At 36.5% G+C, this 23,372-nt stretch overlaps 1 protein-coding gene across 1 annotated transcript in view; it reads right to left on the minus strand.

Annotated features, from left to right (window-relative positions):
- The window catches only part of LOC137248769 (uncharacterized), a 407,561-nt gene that overhangs the window by 207,774 nt on the left and 176,415 nt on the right, over nucleotides 1–23,372 (minus strand). The window lies entirely within an intron of this gene.

Consider the following 23,372-nt stretch of genomic DNA (forward strand, 5'->3'; position numbering starts at 1 on the left):
GCCAACGATATGTTATAGAAAAGCTATCGATTTCTTCTCGGAGCGCCACCAATTTCTTATCGGCGTACTATCGATTAATTTTCGACAAGTTATCGGTTGGTTTTGAAACATATATTAATAAAACTTCAGAATAAAATTGATGGAAATGTTATCGATTTTCTTTCAAAAAGTTATCGACTTGGTATCGATATTATTGATTGCTTTCCGGATTGTTGTTAATTCGTTGTCGATGTATCAGAGATTTATTATTGCCGATTCATTGGTTTGTTATGAAACAGATGCTGATAAAGCTTCAATATGAAATTAAAGGCACATCTGTAACTCACCGATAACAATCCGATAAGATACTAATAAGGTACCGATGATGAAGATAATAATTTACTAAAATTACCTCTGTTGTGGTTTAACTTCAATTCCAAAGCGAGCGCCTTTTTTGTATTTGAGCTTCACTTTTTAAGAAACATTTTTTTTCATATTAACTTCGTGGTAAGAATTTAATTTCTACAATAAATATCTTATTACAATATTTTAAAGCACCAGCTATGCCAAAGATGACATAATTACATACATACATACATCCCCATCTCATTTAATATATTGCACATAAAGTCTCAATTTCATTAGCTTTTTCTTTTTTGGGGGCAAAAAAAAGAGATTATTTTTCAGCGCTATGTAAATTTCAGTCTCAGTTGAGAAAAGATTTTCATATCACAAATGTTGATCGCATGCAATAAAAATGCAAACAACTGGCAACTGTCATATTTACATGCAAATCGCATCAGCACATTGTAATAACAACAGAAACTACAAAAATTGCAACGACCAACTGTTGAACAGACAAAAACAAAAACATCAAATAAACAACAACAAAGTAAATCAATGGCTGCCAACAGCATCCAAAAAATGTTAATAAGCTAAAGTGCAGGAAGAGAGAAATGCAACCGCAGCATTATGAAAAAGAAAACAAAACCAAAAAAAATAGAAAAAAACATTAACAAGTGCTGCAACACGAGTTTATGTTTATTGACAGAATATCACGTCAACATTAGCTGCATGCCGCTTGGGAATTGATGAAGCAAAGTATGCAGTGAGTGGGGTGGAGTGACGCAAAAATGTGGGAGGACGGTGGAGCATGGGCTTTGACGCTGATTTCCATATAAATTGCAGCGTGACAGTAAAAGCATACATGCAGTTTTGTACGCTGATTACAGCTAAGTAAACGGTAAACTAAATAAAATAATCTGCACAGAAAAAAATCAAAAAAAAAAAAACCAATAAGTAACAACAATAAACTTTACCAAGGCTTGTCTATGTCAACGCCAAGGAATGTTAATTTAAATATCAATAGATGACAGACAGACAGATAAAGAGATGAACGGACAAGCGCATATACATATGCATATACACTTGATAGTATTGGTATAGCGACTATAGAAAAATTTGCAAAAAAGGCTAGTGACATAAAACGTCATTAATAACAACAAAATAAGTCGAAGTGTGGTAGAAAATGCATGTGTGCACTAGTTTTATACAATGTTGTGAGATACAATGGCAACGGCATATATGCTGTACAAAAAAATTGTACCTACATAGCTCCTTCAATGAGCCCTTCGTAGCATGGACAGAAAATGTGTACGTCCCGACGTACTTTCAAAATTCTCTAAGTTTTCTCAGGTCGATCCTTAATTCTTTACGTAACCGCTATACAAGCCGGAAAGGGCTAACCTAAGTCAACCTAAAATGATCGAGCTGATCCTGAAATGATCTCGAAATGGCCCCTAAATAAATACAAAGTAATCTTATCAATCATCCCAAAATGATCCCGAAATGATCATAAAATGATCAAGAAATTACCCCGTATCGGGGTCCTTAGTTATCAAAGTCATCACGAAATTACCCATAGTTGATCCCGAAATGACTCCGGAAGAACTTCGAAATAAAATTTAAAATTATCCCGAATTTAACCTCACATACCTCGAAGGGATCCTCAAATGATCAAGATATGGCCCTCAAATTTGTCGTGAAATGACTACGGAAGAACCTCAAAATATTAACCAAACTCTTCACGAAATGCCCGCGAAGCAGTCCTCAAATGAATAGCAGACGGACCCGTAAGGACTCCAAAAAAATTCAACAAATCAACACGAAATGACACTGAAATGATCCAATATGAACCTAAAATAATCACGAAATAACCCCAAAAGAATTTCGAAATATGTAGTATTCAAAATCACCCGAAGTGTCCCGCAAGTAACTCCGAAGTGATCTCAAAATGGCACTGATGTAATCCAGAAAGAGCATCGAATAAGTCTGAAACAACTTCGTAAGGACCAAGAAATATTCCACAAAATCATCTCCAAATAAGTGCGGAAGGACCTCTAAATTAGCTAGAAAAATCACCCAAAATGATTCCGAGATTAGCCCTTAAAAGTCCCGAAGACCATCCCTATATTACCCCGCGAGTACCACGAAAATCCTCCAAATTAATCACTTAATTCGTTTGGAAGTAACCCTTATATGATTTCCAAATATCCCGAAAGAATCGTGAAATTACCCAAAAATAGTCCTTTAAACCATACCGATATGACCCGAAATTACCCCGGCATCCGGCAATGACAACGAAACAGTCCCCTTATGCAGGTAGTTAACCCCGAAAAGGTTCCGAAATAATCACGCACCGCTACAACAAGCATATCGGTTTTTATTTCTGCCATTTGCCCGCTCTAAAATGCGACGTAGCTCATAGCAGAACCAAAAAATGCTATCATTATATTTATACCATGGCTCTGCTCTTTGCTGTAACCATGTTCAGTAGCAAAAAGAAAAACTCCAGAACAGCATAGCATTTTCAATGTCTCCGGCAGACGCGACATCTCAGGTTTGTGCGAGCACGGTTTTTCGAGAGTTTGGTAGAGATAAGGGAGATGGATTTTTGGTCTTACTTAAGTTCATGTGGAAAAGCAAGTGGTTCATTTAGGTCTAATTAGAAAGTATCTCTGTTTTATACTTATGCAGAGCTGTATTGGCCGTCGAGTTTAAAGCAAAAAACAAAATTTTTCTTTTCTAACTCCGACGCGTTTACAAGCCTGGTCAACCTAACCTAAATACGTATATTAAAACATCATTATTATACTGATTCTCTAAATTTTTTTATATCGGCAGACTGGATTTTTTATTAAATTTTAAAACAATTTTTCTAAAGCTACATCTTTAAGGAAATGAATGAAGACACTTTGGCGTTTGTGGTATGGTAGGACAGCTTAATATATGCTTTTGTATTACGCCAGACTGTAAGCTTGTGTCTACGACGCTGTCAACAACACTCAGTGTTATTCAATGGCTTTAAGTTACATTAGTCCGCTGCTTGACAGGTTGCAACATAACGATACAATGGGGTATATATATATATATATATATATATATATATATATATATATATATATATATATATACATACCCACACAGAAAGAGGGAAAATTGCAAACAAATATTTTTGTATATGCATACCTGAGTGCCCAACAACCATAACCGAAAATTCAAAAAAAAAAAAAAAATAGTCACAATTTGAACGCAGGCAACAATTGTTGATCGATGACAGTAATTGACAGCTGTGCAAAAAATCACAAGCAACCAACAATAACAGCCAAACTCTTAATGAGAGACTAGAAAAGTGTGACGAAAAATAGTCAAACACGAAAAAATTTTGCTGTTCAGGCAGTAAGCCTTGTAAAATAGTATTAAACAACAACTATTATTGCAACAAGAACTATTATTAAATCAACAACTATTATTGCAACAACAACTATTATATGACAACAATAACTGTGACAACAGCAACAACTACTATTAAGACACCCGCATTCGCGCTAAGTATAGAGACCAAACGCTGAAATGTGGTAAATAAAGGCTTGCCGTACTCTAAGTGGTTGTGCGGCTCAGTTGACTTGCGCTTGACCGAAAGACTGACTGACTGTGCGAGTGACGAAAAATAAGTAGATTTGAACGTTTAGCAGCAGTTAGAAAGCTTAACAAAAACTACTTTTAAAGGTGAGTTAAGAGATTTTATTGATTTCTGTGAGAGAACTCTAGGAATCAATGAATGCCTTATTGGTGATTTCTTTTTTTTAATAATAAGATGCAATAGGACCTGTGATATGGAAATATGAGTTTTCTATAAATTTTATTTTGAACCATATGACAGCCTTTACGAATAAGTTCTTAGTTTCAATGTTGTGTTTGAATTAAAATGGAAGGTCGCTTTTACACGGTTTTTAATAACCAGACTCAAGAGTGCCGTCTGGTTCCTCTGCTTTCCTTTTTATATATATTGAGTGAAGGAAGTTTGTATGTAAAGTGACTGCTTCTTATTCTGAGATGGAAATCTCTGGTTCTTCTGTGATGGAAATCTTTACCTTGTGTGTGTCTCAGGGAGGAGGTCTCCATTAATTGATGTGTCTGTGATGGAGATTTTTGGTTCTTCGGAGATGAATATCTTTACTTTGTGGAGGCCTCTATGAAGTGAGGTGTCTTTGCAAATGTTGGGACTTCTACGAACTAGAAGTACTTAAAATGTCAAGCACTTTATCGCAAGACGAATTTGGTAATATAAAGGTGTATATTTGATGGAGAAGGTAGGTGGTGATTACGGCGTGGATTTTTCTTAAAATCATGTCTTATTTTTTATGAACATCTCTTTGAAATCAAGGATAGAGTGGTCTTAGCTGAATTATTTATCACGTGTAGATCTCCACAATGTACCGACTAGTATGATGGCCTGGTCGTAAATGATTTAGGTCTCTACGAAACCAAGGTTTTCTTCATTGCGTTGTCTTTCTGAAATGCCTGCACTTATAATATAGAAGTCATATAACACACAGATATTTAGTATCTTAACACAGCATTACACTTTATTTATATATACAAGTTTTCAATTTTATTACACAATATCCCTTGTTTTATTCTTTCTTCCAATTACATACAATTATCGCTGGTTTGATATCACATCACAATCACTTAAGTAAGTGCCAACAAAAATGTAATAAATATAAATTATTGCTGCACTTTTATTAGTTAATTTCATATGCTTCTTCACTTTTTTATAGCTTTAATAATATTTAGTGTCTCTCGGTCAATCGGTCAATTATAGTAGTTAGCGCAAAAACAATAACAATTTACACTTCCGAGCAGCAATTAAATCATATGGCGTGGCTGTTGTATAGCACAATGGACTTTTTATTGCTTTTGCAAGTGTTCATCACATACATACATACGTACATGTAACAGCAATTGCTTACACACACACACTCATCAGTAAGCGCAATGATATTTAAACACAATTTTTATGTTGGTAAATTTACCGTTCGATACTATGGCTGGTTGTAAGGTTAACACCATTAAGTGCAGTTATGTTTTTGACTTCTTGTTTTAATTATGATTAAGGATCAGTGCTACTTTATGAAGCTCAGCCATAAAGTCCTCCTTTTAGACTTTTATTTACAAAACACATTTCAATGAGATCATAAAATTTCCACGGGCGTATTGTATATCATAAAGATATTGAAATTCTGACAGAACAATAATTCTTTAAATCCGAAGGCAACAAATTTTACAAAAAAAATAATTATGAGAACCGTTGCAGATGTACTGGTGGATATATAACTGAAATAGTTCTTTTTTCGGTGCTCGCAAAATATTGTATTGCTTGAATTGCTATCTTTAAATTTTCCTGTAGAAGTGCCAACTAAAACCATGTGTTATCATATGCCTTATATAGTGTAATGAAAATGATGTGAGTGCTGAGAAGTTGTGTCATGCAGCCTTATGAGCGAAACCACGAGTTGGCATAAATTGTTGTCCTGAGATGCAATGTTATAAGGTTATCATGTCAAACTTCAGATGGTAATATAGCGTGATGATACATTTATGACAACATTGCTAAATGTTTTGGTGATATGTGATATAATACGTAGGCTTAAGCTAATATGAAACCATAAACTTATAAAATCGTAGCAAAATAAATCAAACAGAGATAAACAATATTTGTGTAATAGCTATCTCAGCACAAATCTTACAATTTTACATCCAGTGATATGACCAGTCGTAATAAGATGTGATGTTGTGCAATGAAAATATGATCTGATGTTTCTTAATGTGATGTGGCGTTAAGCGAGTCATATCACGACTAGAATACTATAAAAATCAAATTATTTCATTCAATTTGCAAAAAATAGGTATGACGTTACACTTTCGGATTACTGCAACGTGATAAAAGGCACATTAAAAACTACAGTATGAGAATGGATATGACCTAATGAGATTTGTTTGACGACTTGCGCTACAATCACAGTCTCGATGTGATGTGATTTGAATTGATATACAGATTAATGTATGATATCATAAGGTAAATTTTTTAATACGTTGTGTGAGGGGAGAAATTAACAATATTATTGAACTAATTTGAGTAAGTCAAATGGTTGTCTTTGTTCCGCCATTCCGAAATAGTCAACAATCGCAGAGAGAGGTAAGAAGGGGCAGTATTTAATTCCTTTGTATATGTAAAAGCATACACTGAATATGTGAAAAAACGGCGTTGCGAACAGGTGGGTCCTAGGAGTGCGAAACCTTCAAATAGAGCATTAGACCACTCATAAAATTATGGGATATTTATTCCACATAGTGCTGGAGCAGTTTCCGAAGGACCATAAGATGAATTTAACTCGTGACACCTGAATATGAAAGTTCTTGGGGGTCATATTTTTAATATACTTCATATAACGTGGCATAGTGGCATGCCATGTTACATAGATGCTTATCAAGTGTTTTACGATATAACATCACAGGAAATCAAACCACATAATATGAAATAGAAAGTAAGATATGATGCAGGTAAGAATGTCAGAAATTTGATATCATATGCATATCACATCGCTTCACATTTCGTCATTCTCACCTTTTATTATGATCACTAACAGACATCTATTATCATACGCTAAGCATATCACATTGCTTCACTACTCGACATCCTACATCATATCTTACTCTCAATTTCATATTATGTGATTTGATTTTCGGTGATGTTATATGGTAGAACTACATGATAAGCTTCCATGTGATACATCTTTTTCAAATGTTCTACATATAATGTTATTCGATCAGTTATGACTTAGATGTGAATATGCGATTTTATGGAATATAATATGATGTCATATGCACATGGCGTGATATAATATGACGTAATGTCATTAAGCATGATAAGCTCTGATGTGGTTATTTTAGGTATAATTAACAAAAAGGGAGTGAAGATGTATATACTAAGCATTTGAAATGTCTATAACATGTGGGTGATTTTTAAGGGACTAGCATGCTTAATCTTATCAAACCTTAATTTAGGTGACGTAGTTGCATCTATTAACTATCACTTGACATGTTAATGATGCATGCAGTTAAAATAGGTAAATGATCAAAAGAGTTAAACGATGTAGTGATTGAAGCCATATCTCAGACATCTGCATTTCCGCACAACAGCACTTCAACCACACTCTACCTAAACCAACACCCATAATTGTATTTATTTTCTTTTCATTTCCACACATATCACATTTCTCATTTGTGTATTCTCTCCCATAATCATTTAACGCAGCTGCTTGCTAAATGACAAAAGAACGTTCCTTTCCTTCCCTCCTGCCGATTTTGTCTCTAATATAAACGCCCCCGCGGTGCGAAATATTATCATATGTTCTGTATATATGTACGTATGTATGGCTATATATCGCCTCTCAGCGCCCGCAATTGCAAATTGTTGCCAGGTCTATACAACAAAAGCCATAACTGCAAAATACATCAACCGCATAACTGTAGAAACGCCACAAAATTGTGCCACACGTAAATGAAATAAATTGGTTGAAGAACAAAGCAACAAAAGTAGCAAGAACAAGTAAGGAAGGCTAAGTTCGGGTGTAACCGAACATTACATACTCAGTTGAGAGCTATGGAGACAAAATAAGGAAAATCACAAATAGACGGGTAACCCTGGAATGTGGTTGTATGACATGTGTATCAAATGGAAGGTATTAAAGAGTATTTTAAGAGAGAGTAGGCCATAGTTCTATGGATGGACGCCATTTAGGGATATCGCCATAAAGGTGGACCAGGGCTGACTATAGAATGTGTTTGTACGATATGGGTATCAAATAAAAGGTGATAATGAGTATTTTAAAAGGGAATGGGCTTTAGTTCTATATGTGAACGCCTTTCCGAGAAATCGCCCTAAAGGTGGACCAGGGGTGACTCTAGAATATGTTTGTACGATATGGGTATCAAATGAAAGCTGTTAATGAGTATTTTGAAAAGGAGTGATCCTTAGTTCCATAGGTGGACGCCGTTTCGAGATATCGCCATTAAGGTGGACCAGGGGTGTCTCTAGTTGTACGATATGGGAATCAAATGAAAGGTGTTACTGAGCATTTTAAGAGGGAGTGGGCATTAGGTCTATAGGTGGACGCCTTTTCGAGATATCGCCATCAGGGTGGGCCAGGGGTGACTCTAGAATGTTTGTACGATATGGGTATCAAACGAAAGGTGTTACTGAGCATTTTAAGAGGGAGTGGGCATTAGGTCTATAGGTGGACGCCTTTTCGAGATATCGCCATTAGGGTGGGCCAGGGGTGACTCTAGAATGTTTTTGTACAATATGGGTATCAAACGAAAGGTGTTACTGAGCATTTTAAGAGGGAGTGGGCATTAGGTCTATAGGTGGACGCCTTTTCGAGATATCGCCATTAGAGTGGGCCAGGGGTGACTCTAGAATGGTTTTGTACGATATGGGTATCAAATGAAAGGTGGTAATGAGTATTTTAAAAGGGAGTAATCCTTAGTTCTATAGGTGGACGCCTTTTCGAGATATCGCCATAAAGGTGGACCAAGGGTGACTCTAGAATGTTTGTACGTTATGGGTATCAAACGAAAGGTGTTACTGAGCATTTTAAGAGGGAGTGGGCATTAGGTCTATAGGTGGACGCCTTTTCGAGATATCGCCATTAGGGTGGGCCAGGGGTGACTCTAGAATGTTTGTACGATATGGGTATCAAACGAAAGGTGTTACTGAGCATTTTAAGAGGGAGTGGGCATTAGGTCTATAGGTGGACGCCTTTTCGAGATATCGCCATTAGGGTGGGCCAGGGGTGACTCTAGAATGTTTGTACGATATGGGTATCAAACGAAAGGTGTTACTGAGCATTTTAAGAGGGAGTGGGCATTAGGTCTATAGGTGGACGCCTTTTCGAGATATCGCCATTAGGGTGGGCCAGGGGTGACTCTAGAATGTTTGTACGATATGGGTATCAAACGAAAGGTGTTACTGAGCATTTTAAGAGGGAGTGGACATTAGGTATATAGGTGGACGCCTTTTCGAGATATCGCCATTAGGTTGGGCCAGGGGTGACTCTAGAATGTTTGTACGATATGGGTATCAAACGAAAGGTGTTACTGAGCATTTTAAGAGGGAGTGGGCATTAGGTCTATAGGTGGACGCCTTGTCGAGGTACGATATGGATATCAAATTAAAAGTATTAATGAGTGTTTTAAAAGTGAGTGGCCCTTAGATGTATATGTGAAGGCGTTCTCGCGATATCGACCAAAATGTGGACCAGGTGATCCAGAAAATCATCTGTCGGGTACTGCTAATTTGTTTATATATGCAATACCACTAACAGTATTCCTGCCAAGATTCCAAGGGCTATTGATTTCGCCTTGTAGAACTTTTTCATTTTCTTCTACTTAATATGGTAGGTGTCACACCCATTTTACAAAGTTTTTTCCAAATTTATATTTTGCGTCAATAAACCAATCCAGTTACCATGTTTCATACCTTTTTTCGTAGTTGGTATAGAATTATGGCATTTTTTTAATTTTTCGTAATTTTCGATATCGATAAAATGGGCGTGGTTATGGTCGGATTTCGGCCATTTTTTATACCAAGATAAAGTGAGTTCAGATAAGTACGTGGGCTAAGTTTAGTAAAGATATATCGGTTTTTGCTCAAGTTATTGTGTTAACGGCCGAGCGGAAGGACAGACGGTGGACTGTGTATAAAAACTGGGCGTGGCTTCCACCGATTTCGCCCATTTTCACAGAGAACAGTTACCGTCACAGAATCTATGCTCCTACCAAATTTGAGAAGGATTGGTAAATTTTTGTTCGACTTATGGCATTAAAAGTATTCTAGACAAACTAAATGAAAATGGGCGGAGCCACCCCCATTTTGAAATTTTCTTTTATTTTTGTATTTTGGTGCATCACATCATTACTGGAGTTGAATTTTGACTTAATTTACTTATATACAGTAAAGATATTAAATTTTTTGTTAAAATTTGAATTAAAAAAAAATTTTTTTTAAAAAGTGGGCGTGTTCTACATCCAATTTTGCTAATTTTTATTTAGCACATATATAGTAATAGTAGTAACGTTCCTGCTAAATTTCATTATGATATCTTCAACGACTGCCTTACAGCTTGCAAAACTTTTAAATAACCTTCTTGTAAAAGTGGTCGGTGCCACGCCCATTGTCCAAAATCTTACTAATTTTATATTCTGCGTCATAACGTCAACCCATCTACCAAGTTTCATCGCTTTAACCGCCTTTGGCAATGAATTATCGCATTTTTTCCATTTTTCGAAATTTTCGATATCGAAAAAGTGGGCGTGGTTATGGTCCGATATCGTTCAGTTTAAATAGCGATCTGAGATGTGTGCTCAGGAACCTACATACCAAATTTCATCAAGATACCTCAAAATTTACTCAAGTTATCGTGTTAACGGACGGACGGACGGACGGACGGACGGACGGACGGACATGGCTCAATCAAATTTTTTTTCGATCCTGATTATTTTGATATATGGAAGTCTATATCTATCTCGATTCCTTTATATATGTACAACCAACCGTTATCCAATCAAACTTAATATACTCTGTGAGCTCTGCTCAACTGAGTATAAAAAAAAAAACACAAAATAAATTTTATATAAAATTGCCTACTGTGCGAACTGTGCATTTTGAGGGCAACCCACATAGCGTAGCCACATAACGATACAGCAAACCAAGATAGACTATTAATATAAATATTTTTCTCAGTGTACAGGCATTTCAGGGACGCGTGGACGTGCGATATTGGTAACAATATGGCTTCCTGGTGTGATAGCACAGCATGTGATGTCGCCACAATGAAATACGTTACATACAGCATATATGCACATGAATGTTTTTTTGTACATTTGGTCCATATGTCAAGGTATATTTAGTTAAATGCCACTGCAAATTTGTTGTTAGGTGACTCAGTATGTGCATGCTGATAAAAAATATTGTATGCCTCGCAAAAAAGTGCGCATGAAGTGTGCTGTGTGTGGGTGCCATTCTACATTCATACATATAATTTAAATATATTTTATTTATATTGTACCCTAAAATATCACCATTCACAGGCTTATCGCATTTCCTTACAAAATGTGGCTGCCTTCAAAGTTTGCTATTATTTATTATTTGGGTTTTTCACCGCTTTGCTTAAACGCCGTACCAGACAGTCAGGAGCTCAGCTGCAGAGTCGCTGGCAAGCTTGGCCCGCCTAATCATTTAGCAGGCCTGCCTATTGTAGGCCGAAAATCCACATGGTTACTTTTATGGGAGTATTTGCGTTTATGTGGGCGTTTGCTTTTGTTGAGCAGCATACCACCAATGTTTTTTGCACTTATCGCCATTTTTTGTGCCTTCATGCCATTTTTGTTCTTGTGTGTCAATTCGTGAAATTGAATGCACGTCAAAGCTTATCAAACTCCAGCGAATATTCAAGACTTTGCTTTGCTGGTACGTCGAGACTGCGTGACTGTGTAGCGAGCGCCTCTTATTGGGACTAACGCATGCAGACTGTAAGCTTAATTAACATTTTATAGAGGAGAGCTGCCAGCGCCAATTTACTTATCTCAACGACATTTTTTATTTTAAAAAGAAAAATGCGTATTTGAGACGTTTGATAAATAGGTCATAAGACCGAACACTTGACGTCTTTTGAAATGTTATGCTATTGCATAGAATCTTGTTTCTCCAAATAACTAGTTTCAGCGATTGCAGAATTCAACAGTAAAATATGAAGGCAAACCAACAGACTGGGAAGGGCAAGCTCAACAGCAGAGATTCCCGACTTCTTACTATCTGAATTACTTACTTACTTACTTAAATGGCGCTTAACCGTCTAAACGGTTATGGCCATCCAACAAGGCGCGCCAGTCGCTCCTTCGCTCCGCCAACCGACGCCAATTGGTCACACGAAGGGAGTTTAAATCGTTTTCCACCTGGTCCTTCCAACGGAGTGGGGGCCGCCCTCTAGCTCTGCTTCCATAGGCGGGTTCCGATAGAAACATCTGAATTACTTATTTACATAATTAGCGTTTAACTTTTTAAACGATTTTGGCCGTCCAACAAGTCGTCCACTGACCCTACAACCTACTTCATCTTACAGTACAAGCCTCCGAGCTGTAAAATCAACCACTCTTCGTATGCGCATTATAACAATCATAATGCAGGTGCATACTGTCACATAAATGCATACACACATACAAACATACAGTTTGATAATGGCTGTTCCTATAAATACTTGACAATAGACAACAAAATAGAGGTTCGGAAATGGCACGGAGTATGGCTCACTGTCGACGGACCTTCAGAGATTATGCGAGTTATGGAGGCTAACATTTCCACAACCCGTAAAATGCTCCGCCATATCATCCTCGTTAAGACAGAGAGGGAAGTAAGGTCAACGCAGCACCTCAATTCAGTCAGACCTGAGTCACAAAAGAGCATGCGAAAAGAGTCAGTTTTTATCACTTTATATGAATTGAACTGATCGCTTCTGCGTGAGCATGTGCTATATACATTAACCTGGGTCGATTTGTATGAACGAAAGTTAACCGATATGGCGCCATCTATTTTTCGATAGGATTGAGGTTCGGAAAAAAAAGATTCACTACGCACACCCAAAAAATAATTTTCGGGCCTGCGAAAAAAAAATGGCGAAATGACCAAAACACTTCCGAAAACACAAAATATATATATTTTTTTTTCATAAAAATGTTAGCGCCAACGTTTTTACAACAGTTTTTTGACAAAAAAAAAAATTTTTTTTGGTTTCGGCGAGTGTTTTGGTCGAAAAATTTAGCCTTTCGCCATTTTTTTTTTTTGCAGGCGCGTAAATTGCTTTTTTGGGTATGCGTACTGGAACATTTTTTTTCCTGAGCCCAAATCCTATCGAAAAATCGATGGCGCGATATTCAGAGCAACGAGGGAGGTAAAGTTTTCCTCCACCTGCCTCTGCCAACTCAGTACTGGTCTCCTCCTTCTTCTAGGAGATGACTTTACTTATCAATTGCCTACTCAGTCCAAAGTAGTATTTGTTGGCAAGAGTTATTCTCCGCTCTTCCTTCTACCACTACGGAAATACTTTACTATTAAGATGGAATAGGCACAACGATACTGAGGATGAATAATAACCCATTGTAGACAATCATAAGGAAGACTGCCTCGAAATGATAATGACGATGATAATTACTAATAATACATAGGATTTAGTTCAGTTTCGTTATCTTTTATTATCAATAAATAAGTGACCATTTTTTTTAAATTAAGGTTCAATAAACAAAGTCAAAATTTTCAAATTTATTATTATTCTTCAATTTTGGTTTCCGTTTTTGCCCACACTTTCAAATTAGTTTTTCCGATAACCTCAATTGTGACTTGAGCTTCCGCAGCTGCATTTTTCCCAGCTACTCAAGCTGCTGCCAAAGCATCTACCACCAAATCCCCGCTTGATATTGACACTGAACATTCGAGGTTGAAGCGGTACGGTGCTGTTAGCAATTCGCGGTGCAAGAAAGCTACAATGCCTATTGGAGGCGGTGATGCCCTCCAATGATAGCCGCCCGCTGGCTCACAAATTGCCAGCAAAATGCTTTACCATGCATGCAAATCTTGGAAAGCATTTAGCATGCAATCAAGCGTGGCCATGCTAGTTTGTCTTTGACTTTGCATGTGTGCTAAACTAAGAGTGCGTAGATGATGCAAAAAGCAATGCAAGCGGGCCGCTGTATTTGACTAACCTAAGCCATTTTCGATGAGTGCAAAAGTCAAGCTAATGTAAGAGCGCGCAATCGCATCTCCTATTGTGCCGTCGCGTCACACAAAGTTTATCCGTTAAATATTTTCGCCTTTTCATTGTTTATTTATTTATTTAACTTCTTAACTACTTTAAAAGCGCCTTTTCAACTATTTGTTATTGTATTGCAACAACAGCAACAAATCTTACCTTTTGCCTACATCGACATCTTGTCCAATTATATTGGCAACCAACAGACGTTCGTACGAGCGGTAAGCGCATGCGCAAACGCGCATCGCGTCTGACGGCAAAAAATGAAAATCTTTATTTATTTGTATGCTCTCAAAAACGAATGCAAATATTTTCTACACACTGCACCATCAATAAATATTTTATCAATGTTTTATTTTTATTTTATTATATACTTATATATATATATTTTTTTTTCTGTTTGTTCATTTCAAGTTTATTAAGCTTTTGACAGCGTGCGCGGCATTTCTGCCTTTGCCACATTGTGTTGGCCATTTTTGGTGGTAGTTCTGGCACTAGCGATGCCACCGCTTTGATAGTGTGAAAATTGACAGTAGTGGAGTTTATAATTTTTATTTAAAGATCTTTTATTTGTTGTTATAAAAAAGCACTTTTGATGCAGATGCGGATTTTATTGTTTTTATAAGATTTCTATATAAAAGGAGTTCATTAAATGCACATTGAATTTGCAATCGGTTGCAGCTTGAGTAGTAGGTAGGTAAGAAAAATATCGAAGCAGCTTGTCATTGAGACAAAGTTTGTGAAACATAGCTATGGACGGCAGGAAGTGATGTTGTAATTTATGGTTTTATTTTTGTGAATTAGGCAAGCGAAATTTTTGTGGGAATATTTTAATTGATTTTCTTATGATAATGTTGATGAGCTGTGCAGTTAATAATCAGATGCGTTAGTAAAATTTATCTTAAAAGGCTCCTATATAAAGCTGAAGAAAGACAAACAGCTCTCAATACCCAAGGGTGAACGTCAAACTTATTCATGCTTGGGCTGTTCTTGCTTTTTACGAATTATTATTTTTTGTTTCGAAGAGTATAACCCTAGAATGTGAAATCTTAGAATATATTGACACTGGGTCACACTCCGACGCTTTAGGCTACAAACAGAACCACCCTTCTTCGTTCTGAAGACATTTGATTTGGGATAGTAAACCTATTTCTTTAGCTAGATATAAGCGCATGCAAAAAAAAAAATGCTTGGCGCATTTTACCTTCGAGGAGATTTAGGCCGAGTTTCTCTCCCAATTTGCGTCATGCTCCTTTTAACTTTCTCTACAAATTGGCGGGACGGAACCTACATGTTTTATGCCGACTCCCAACGACACCTGCACAGCAGATGAATTTTCACTGAAAAGCTTGTCATGGCAGATATACACTTGGTGTGTTTGCAAAATCACTTCTATTAGGGAAACTATTTTCGAATTGAAAAAACTTGTTTCTAAATTTTTGACGTTAGTTTGCCTGAAAACTGATCCCCGGACCCACGGTGTGGTAGGCGGATAACCATACCACCACATCAATACGGCAGCCAAAGGCCAATAAATAAAATGAGATAAACCGTTTCATAATTTAAGCGATTTAAATAATCATCCTCTAAATTAAAAAAAAATGGTTTTTAACAACTTACATTCCTTCCATAAATATGAAATTGTATAATTAAAAGGATCCTTCGCATGAAAAAAATTTAATTACAAGAAGAGAGAAGGTAAATCCAACAACAATTATGCCGCAATATACTCATCATTTGTGCCGAGTAGATTAAGCCATACGACTTGCTCTATGTCCTGTTTGAGATATCTCCATTTAACTTGTTAGCTTGGCTTAATATTCCTTTGGTTTTATATCAGTCATAAGAATCGCAGGATAAGAGTCTAAGGGTGCTCAAGTTATTTGACTAACGGAGCCAAACGACAACAATGTCAAAAAAATTCAATATTATTTCATATTTCAATCGACAACGCAGTTAGGAAGCAGAGCCTTCTTCTGGAAAACTCTACTGAGTTAGCAAAGGCAGCTGCAGGAAGACTTGCCCTCTTTGGTGCTCCCAATTGGTGTCGTGACGCTGGCGTGACTTCTTACGAAACGACCAAAATCGCGTATGCGGTTAAAGGCCAATTTATGATGATGATGGACATATGTGCTTAAAGAGCAGAGCAACTTTTTAATCACGCTGTTCTTTGGTGCCACAAGTCAACCTCGAAAATGGTTATAATGCGGCAAGTTCAAAACCTAGTGCAGAACCCACTATATTCACACGATTCCATACATACACATATATATAAAGACAGATGCCCACTTTGAGTTGGATTTTTTTGTGTACCGACACTGATAAAAGTCAGTTAAACCGCAATCTGAATATGCCGGAATGGTCGCATTGAATTTTGTTGTACAAATGCGCCTCTTTACATTTTCAGTTTAAAGGAACCACTTGGTTACATTTTCTAAGATAAACATTACTGAATATTTCTTTGTGATATGTTTTCTGAAACTTAAGCCTTAGAAAATCGGAAGTTTTGCGAAAAAACTGTTGTTTGTCACCTTTGACTTTGTGAAAGTTATAACGCTACCCTGAGCTATGCATCGTGTTAATCAAATTGTAAATAATACCCGGTGGCCCTGGCATTTAGAACTATTACTTCTCTGGCCTCAAAACTTAATTAGCTAAATTGTGCAAAGTAAGAGAAAGACACAAAACACATATTTTAATTATTGAAAATAATTAGCGCAAATGAGTCAAATGTTTTTTGTTTTACGTTTTTGGCCTTTTCACATATGTAAATAAAAGTTAATTGCAACTTTTAAAAAATATTATTATAACTATATGCAGAATACCATAAGCTTGAAAAAAAATTAAGAAAAAATAGTAATACAGAGGAAATGGAGCAAGTTTACGAGTGTCAAGATCAACACAAATGCATTAGTTATACGACACTTTAGTACCCAGCCACGGGCATATTACTTACACGCTTTTTATACTCAGTTGAGCAGAGCTCAAAGAGTATATTAAGTTTGATTGGATAACGGTTGGTTGTACATATATAAAGGAATCGAGATAGATATAGACTTCCATATATCAAAATAATCAGGATCGAAAAAAAATTTGATTGAGCCATGTCCGTCCGTCCGTCCGTCCGTTAACACGATAACTTGAGTAAATTTTGAGGTATCTTGATGAAATTTGGTATGTAGGTTCCTGAGCACTCACCTCAGATCGCTATTTAAAATGAACGATATCGGACTATAACCACGCCCACTTTTTCGATATCGAAAATTTCGAAAAACCGAAAAAGTGCGATAATTCATTACAAAAGACCGATAAAGCGACGAAACTTGGTAGATGAGTTGAACTTATGACGCAAAATAGAAAATTAGTAAAATTTTGGACAATGGGCGTGGCACCGCTCACTTTTAAAAGAAGGTAATTTAAAATTTTGCAAGCTGTAATTTGGCAGTCGTTGAAGATATCATGATGAAATTTGGCAGGAACGTTACTCTTATTACTATATGTACGCTCAATAAAAATTAGCAAAATCGGAGAATTTTTTTAAAAGTAAAATTTTAACAAAAAATTTAATATCTTTACAGTATATAAGTAAATTATGTCAAGATTCAACTCCAGTAATGATATGGTGCAACAAAATACAAAAATAAAAGAAAATTTAAAAATGGGCGTGGCTCCGCCCTTTTTCATTTAATTTGTCTAGGATACTTTTAACGCCATAAGTCGAACAAAAATTAACCAATCCTTTTGAAATTTGGTAGGGGCATAGATTTTATGGCGTTAACTGTTTTCTGTGAAAATGGGCGAAATCGGTTGATGCCACGCCCAGTTTTTATACACAGTCGTCCGTCTGTCCTTCCGCATGGCCCTTAACACGATAACTTGAGCAAAAATCGATATATCTTTACTAAACTCAGTTCACGTACTTATCTGAACTCACTTTATCTTGGTATGAAAAATGAACGAAATCCGACTATGACCACGCCCCCTTTTTCCATATCGAAAATTACGAAAAATGAAAAAAATGCCATAATTCTATACCAAATACAAAAAAAGGGATGAAATATGGTAAGGTAATTGGATTGTTTTATTGACGCGAAATATAACTTTAGAAAAAACTTTATAAAATTATTGTGACACCTACCATATTAAGTAGAAGAAAATGAAAAAGTTCTGCAGGGCGAAATAAAAAACCCTTAAAATCTTGGCAGGTATTACATATATAAATAAATTAGCGGTATCCAACAGATGATGTTCTGGGTCACCCTGGTCCACATTTTGGTCGATATCTGGAAAACGCCTTCACATATACAACTACCACCACTCCCTTTTAAAACTCTCATTAATACCTTTAATTTGATACGCATATCGTACAAACTCATTCTAGAGTCACCCCTGGTCCACCTTTTGCGGCGATATTTCGAAAAGGCGAACACCTATAGAACGAAGGCCCACCCCTTTTAAAAATACTCATTAACACCTTTCATTTGATACCCATATCGTACAAACAAAGTCTAGAGTCACCCCTGGTCCAGAAAGGCCCACTCCCTCTTAAAATACTCATTAACTCCTTTCGTTTGATACCCATATTTCACAAACGAATTCTAGGGTCACCCCTGGTCCACCTTTATGGCGATATCTCGAAACGGCGTCCACCTATGGAACTAAGGATTACTCCCTTTTAAAATACTCATTAACACCTTTCATTTGATACCCATATCGTACAAACGCATTCTAGAGTCACACCTGGTCCATCTTTATGGCGATATCTCGAAAAGGCGTCCACCTATAGAACTAAGGCCCACTCCCTCTTAAAATACTCATTAACTCCTTTCGTTTGATACCCATATTGCACAAACGAATTCTAGAGTCACCCCTGGTCCACCTTTATGGCGATATCTCGAAAAGGGGTCCACCTATAGAACTAAGCCCCACGCCCTTATAAAATAATCATTAACACCTTTCATTTGATACCCATATCATACAAACAAATTCTAAAGTCACCCCTGGTCCACCTTTATGGCGATATCTCGAAAAGGCGAACACCTATAAAACGAAGGCCCACTCCCTTTTAAAAATACTCATTAACACCTTTCATTTGATACCCATATCGTACAAACAAAGTCTAGAGTCACCCCTGGTCCACCTTTATGGCGATATCTCGAAACGGCGTCCACCTATAGAACTAAGGCCCACTCCCTTTTAAAATACTCATTAACAGCTTTCGTTTGATGCCCATATTGTGCAAACAAATTCTAGGGTCACCCCTGGTCCACCTTTATGGCGATATCTCGAAACGGCGTCCACCTATGGAACTAAGGATTACTCCCTTTTAAAATGCTCATTAACACCTTTCATTTGATACCCATATCGTACAAACGCATTCTAGAGTCACCCCTGGTCCATCTTTACGGCGATATCTCGAAAAGGCGTCCATCTATAGTACTTAGGTCCACGCCCTTTTAAAATACTTATTAATACCTTTCATTTGATACCCATATCGTACAAACGCATTCTAGAGTCAACCCTGATCCACCTTTATGGCTATATCCCTAAATGGCGTCCACCTATAGAACTATGGCCCACTCCCTCATAAAATACTCTTTAATGCCTTTCATTTGATACACATGTCATACAAACACATTCCAGGGTTTCCCTCGGTTCATTTTCCTACATGGTTATTTTCCCTTATGTTGTCACCATAGCTCTCAACTGAGTATGTAATGTTCGGTTACACCCGAACTTAACCTTCCTGAAAATGTACCGTGCACGGTTAGCTGGGTTAAATGACAAATTACAGTAAAACAAAAGAAAAAACTAAATGAGAAACCATAAAGAAGATTACAAAATATCTAAAAATAAAAAAACCAAGTAAAATTTGCTTAAAATTATGCACACAGTAGCTCTAAGCTTGTGCTAGAAACCAATCGCGTCAGCTGTATTGTTTTCATGTGACAACCAGCGAAGCTTATGGCCGCGTCAGGATGAAGTTTTTCATTGCATTCAACGCAATCCCATGCATGACAGCAATAGCCGAGCCAGAATGAAATTTTTCATACATATGCGTTAAACGCAATCTTATACATTCCAGTAACATCGCCACAATCAAGCAAGACAACATCTCGTTTGTAAATATTAAGGAACTTCAGACTTGGTAACTGAAGTTTATTTCGCCTTGCGCATTCACATACAAAATTTCTCGAAGCACTGTTATAAATATTCTCACTATACAAGAAAAATTTCTGCTAACATATTTTGTGTTCTATTCATTTGTTAAATTGCAGTTTTTAACTGTGAAAAATTTTTGAAAAATATCAATATGTAGGAAAAAAATTTTATTTATAAAGTATATAAGCACTCTTAGCCAAATTAAATGCCAAATGTCTTGTTCTTATGCTTTGCTTGCAACAAAAGTTGGAAGATAGCAATTTTTTCATATCATATGGCTCTAGTGTCGCTCAATCTGCCGGTCTCCATAAAAAACGTGCAATCTACTCATCATGCATAAGTTTGCGTTGAACGCATCTATATGAAAAAGATGATTTGGACGCGGCCTTTAGTGAGATCAGCAAAACTAAATAGATTGACATTGTCTTGGAACAAAAATACCTGGCATAGTAACAATTAATGAACACATAAACTTGTTTACTTTTAAAGCTAAGAAAAAACAAGCAAGGGTGTCTAAAATCGGGTATAACTTAACATTGTGTACTTAGCGTGAGCTTCAATTTTACAGTTCATTTCAGATAATTTACTTTTCTACATAAGACGTGGAGCCGCCCATTTAAAAAAAAAATATCTTCCAATTTCCTCCTACAATAAAACTTGGTAAGTGAAATATCATTGATGCAATACTAAGTTTCGCTAAGATATAACTTACTATTATAGTCCATAACCCATTTAAATTTTCGTCATATAAAAGGAGGCGTGGTCTTTAACCGATCCCGTTCATTTCTACTAGAAATATTTCCTGCTATAGGGAAAATTTTTCTACCCGATATTATTACGATATGTTAATTTTTCTTCGAGTCATGGCTCCCGAAACATAGAAAATAGCTTAGCCAATAATTTCAATAATTTTATTTTTTTTCCTATTCCTTGTTATAATTCCACTTGGGAAAAGAAATATAATTGATATCTCTTTTTTTAAGGATATAGTTTTTTTTCGTCCCTTTAAAACTCTTTTATATAAAAGTAACAGCAAGCTTTCTGTCGAATTTTGTTACGATAGGTTTAACGCTTTTTGATTTATGATTAATAATATTTGTAAAATTGATTTTATCACAAGTGGGCGATGCCACGCCCCTTTTAAAAAATTTTCTCAAATTTTTATCAAAATTTGTATCTCAGTATCAGTCTACGTGTCAAATTTCAACATTCCAAAATGTTATATATATAAAAAGTGGGCGTGGTTATCATCCGATTTCGCTCAGTTTCAATACCAATCTATTCTTGGTCAAGATAAGACCGTATACCGTATATTTGGTGCATATATCTCAATATTTGCTCAAGTTATTGTGTTAACGGACGGACAGACGGACGCACGGACATTACTTAATCAAATTTTTTTTCGATACTGATGATTTTGATATATGGAAGTCTATATCTATCGCGATTTCTATATACCTATACCGTGGTGTGATGTAGCGTGCTCCGTCTACCACACCGTTTGCCCTGGGTTAACACCCCGATCAAAGCAACATCAAAATTTTAGAAATAAGGTTTTTCAATTAGAAGAAAATTTTTCTAAGCGGGGTCGCACCTCGGCAGTGTCTGGCAAGCGCTTCGAGTGTATTTCTGTCACGAAAAGTTCTCAGTGATAACTCATCTGCCTTGCAGATGCCGTTCGGAGTCGGCATAAAACATGTATTTCCCCTCCGGCCAATTTGTAGGGAAAATCAAGAGGAGAATGACGCAAATTGGAAGAGAAGCCCGGCCTAAAACCTCTTCGGAGGTTATCGCGCCTTACATAATTTTTTTTATACAACCAAACGTTATGTTACCAAAGCTACTATACTTTGTGTGCAAAGCGCGCTGAGTATAAAAAGCTGTGAAGCTCTTGGCTGGGTAAATTTCAGGTTTTATTTTCATAATTACAGGCCGCAACAAACAAAGAATGAATGACATGCAAGGAATGTGTGGGTAAAGTGATTACGGAGGAGGTGTCCAGTGTAACAGGCAACAAATGGCCAAGCTCATTGGTTCTACATTGCCTTCTGACACATTTGTAACGATCTCTGGATAAATAGCGATGTCATTGTAGATATGTCATCCGATCACTAAACGAAGATCGCCTGAACGCACTGATCACTAATGCATTCACCAACTAAGCGCTTCATAATGCTTCATTCACAAATGCTATCGTTTTTACTTCTATTAAATTTTTTTGTCAATGATTACACCCCTTCTGTGGTTAGTCAATTAATTAAGTGGGCATCAATGCACATTTATTGCAGACAAGCGATAAATATGATCTGCTCCCCTATGAATGATAATGCTATATCACTAATACTATGACACAGCGCATGATACATTACAATGTGATGTGGTGTTAATTAAAAATGGAAGCTTGTCATTCTAGCCATGAGCGTGATCTTGATGCTGAGTTAATAGCTATAACTATTATTAGTTATTTTGTCCCAGTAATCTAAGTATGCACCGGAACATTTCTGCTGTTGCATATTATTAATAACAAAATATTATTGTATATTAATTAATAAATTTACACACTATCTTCGATTGGTCAGATGATGCGTTCGTACATGTGATGTGTACTCTTTTGGATAAATAATATTAGTCAGGAAAACCTGTTATCAAAATCAATACATACAATTAAGTTTAGCTCAACTGATAAATTGGTTTCAAGTGATAATTTCTTAGATTGACTAATAGTTAGGAGTATGTGAAAAAAACCACGTGAACGTGACGGCAGGGGAGACTCTGACGAACTTATTTGCCAATCAAGACGCACGAAATACATATGTATTTATTAAAAACTTGTATCTTAAAATAAATAAATAACAAAAAGGTGGAGTTGGACCGAATAAAATTGGAATTCCATAGTCCACATCCCGTTTTTGGACAGATGAGAATCCAGTCAGCGAAGCAATCGCTGCCTTTACACAACCTCTTTTAGGGTGTCAAAATATTTATTCAGAAAGCGATTTGTCGATGAGGATTGGTGTTTTTATA

Source organism: Eurosta solidaginis, chromosome 4, assembly GCF_040869045.1.
Source record: "Eurosta solidaginis isolate ZX-2024a chromosome 4, ASM4086904v1, whole genome shotgun sequence".
NCBI classification, from domain to species: domain Eukaryota; kingdom Metazoa; phylum Arthropoda; class Insecta; order Diptera; family Tephritidae; genus Eurosta; species Eurosta solidaginis.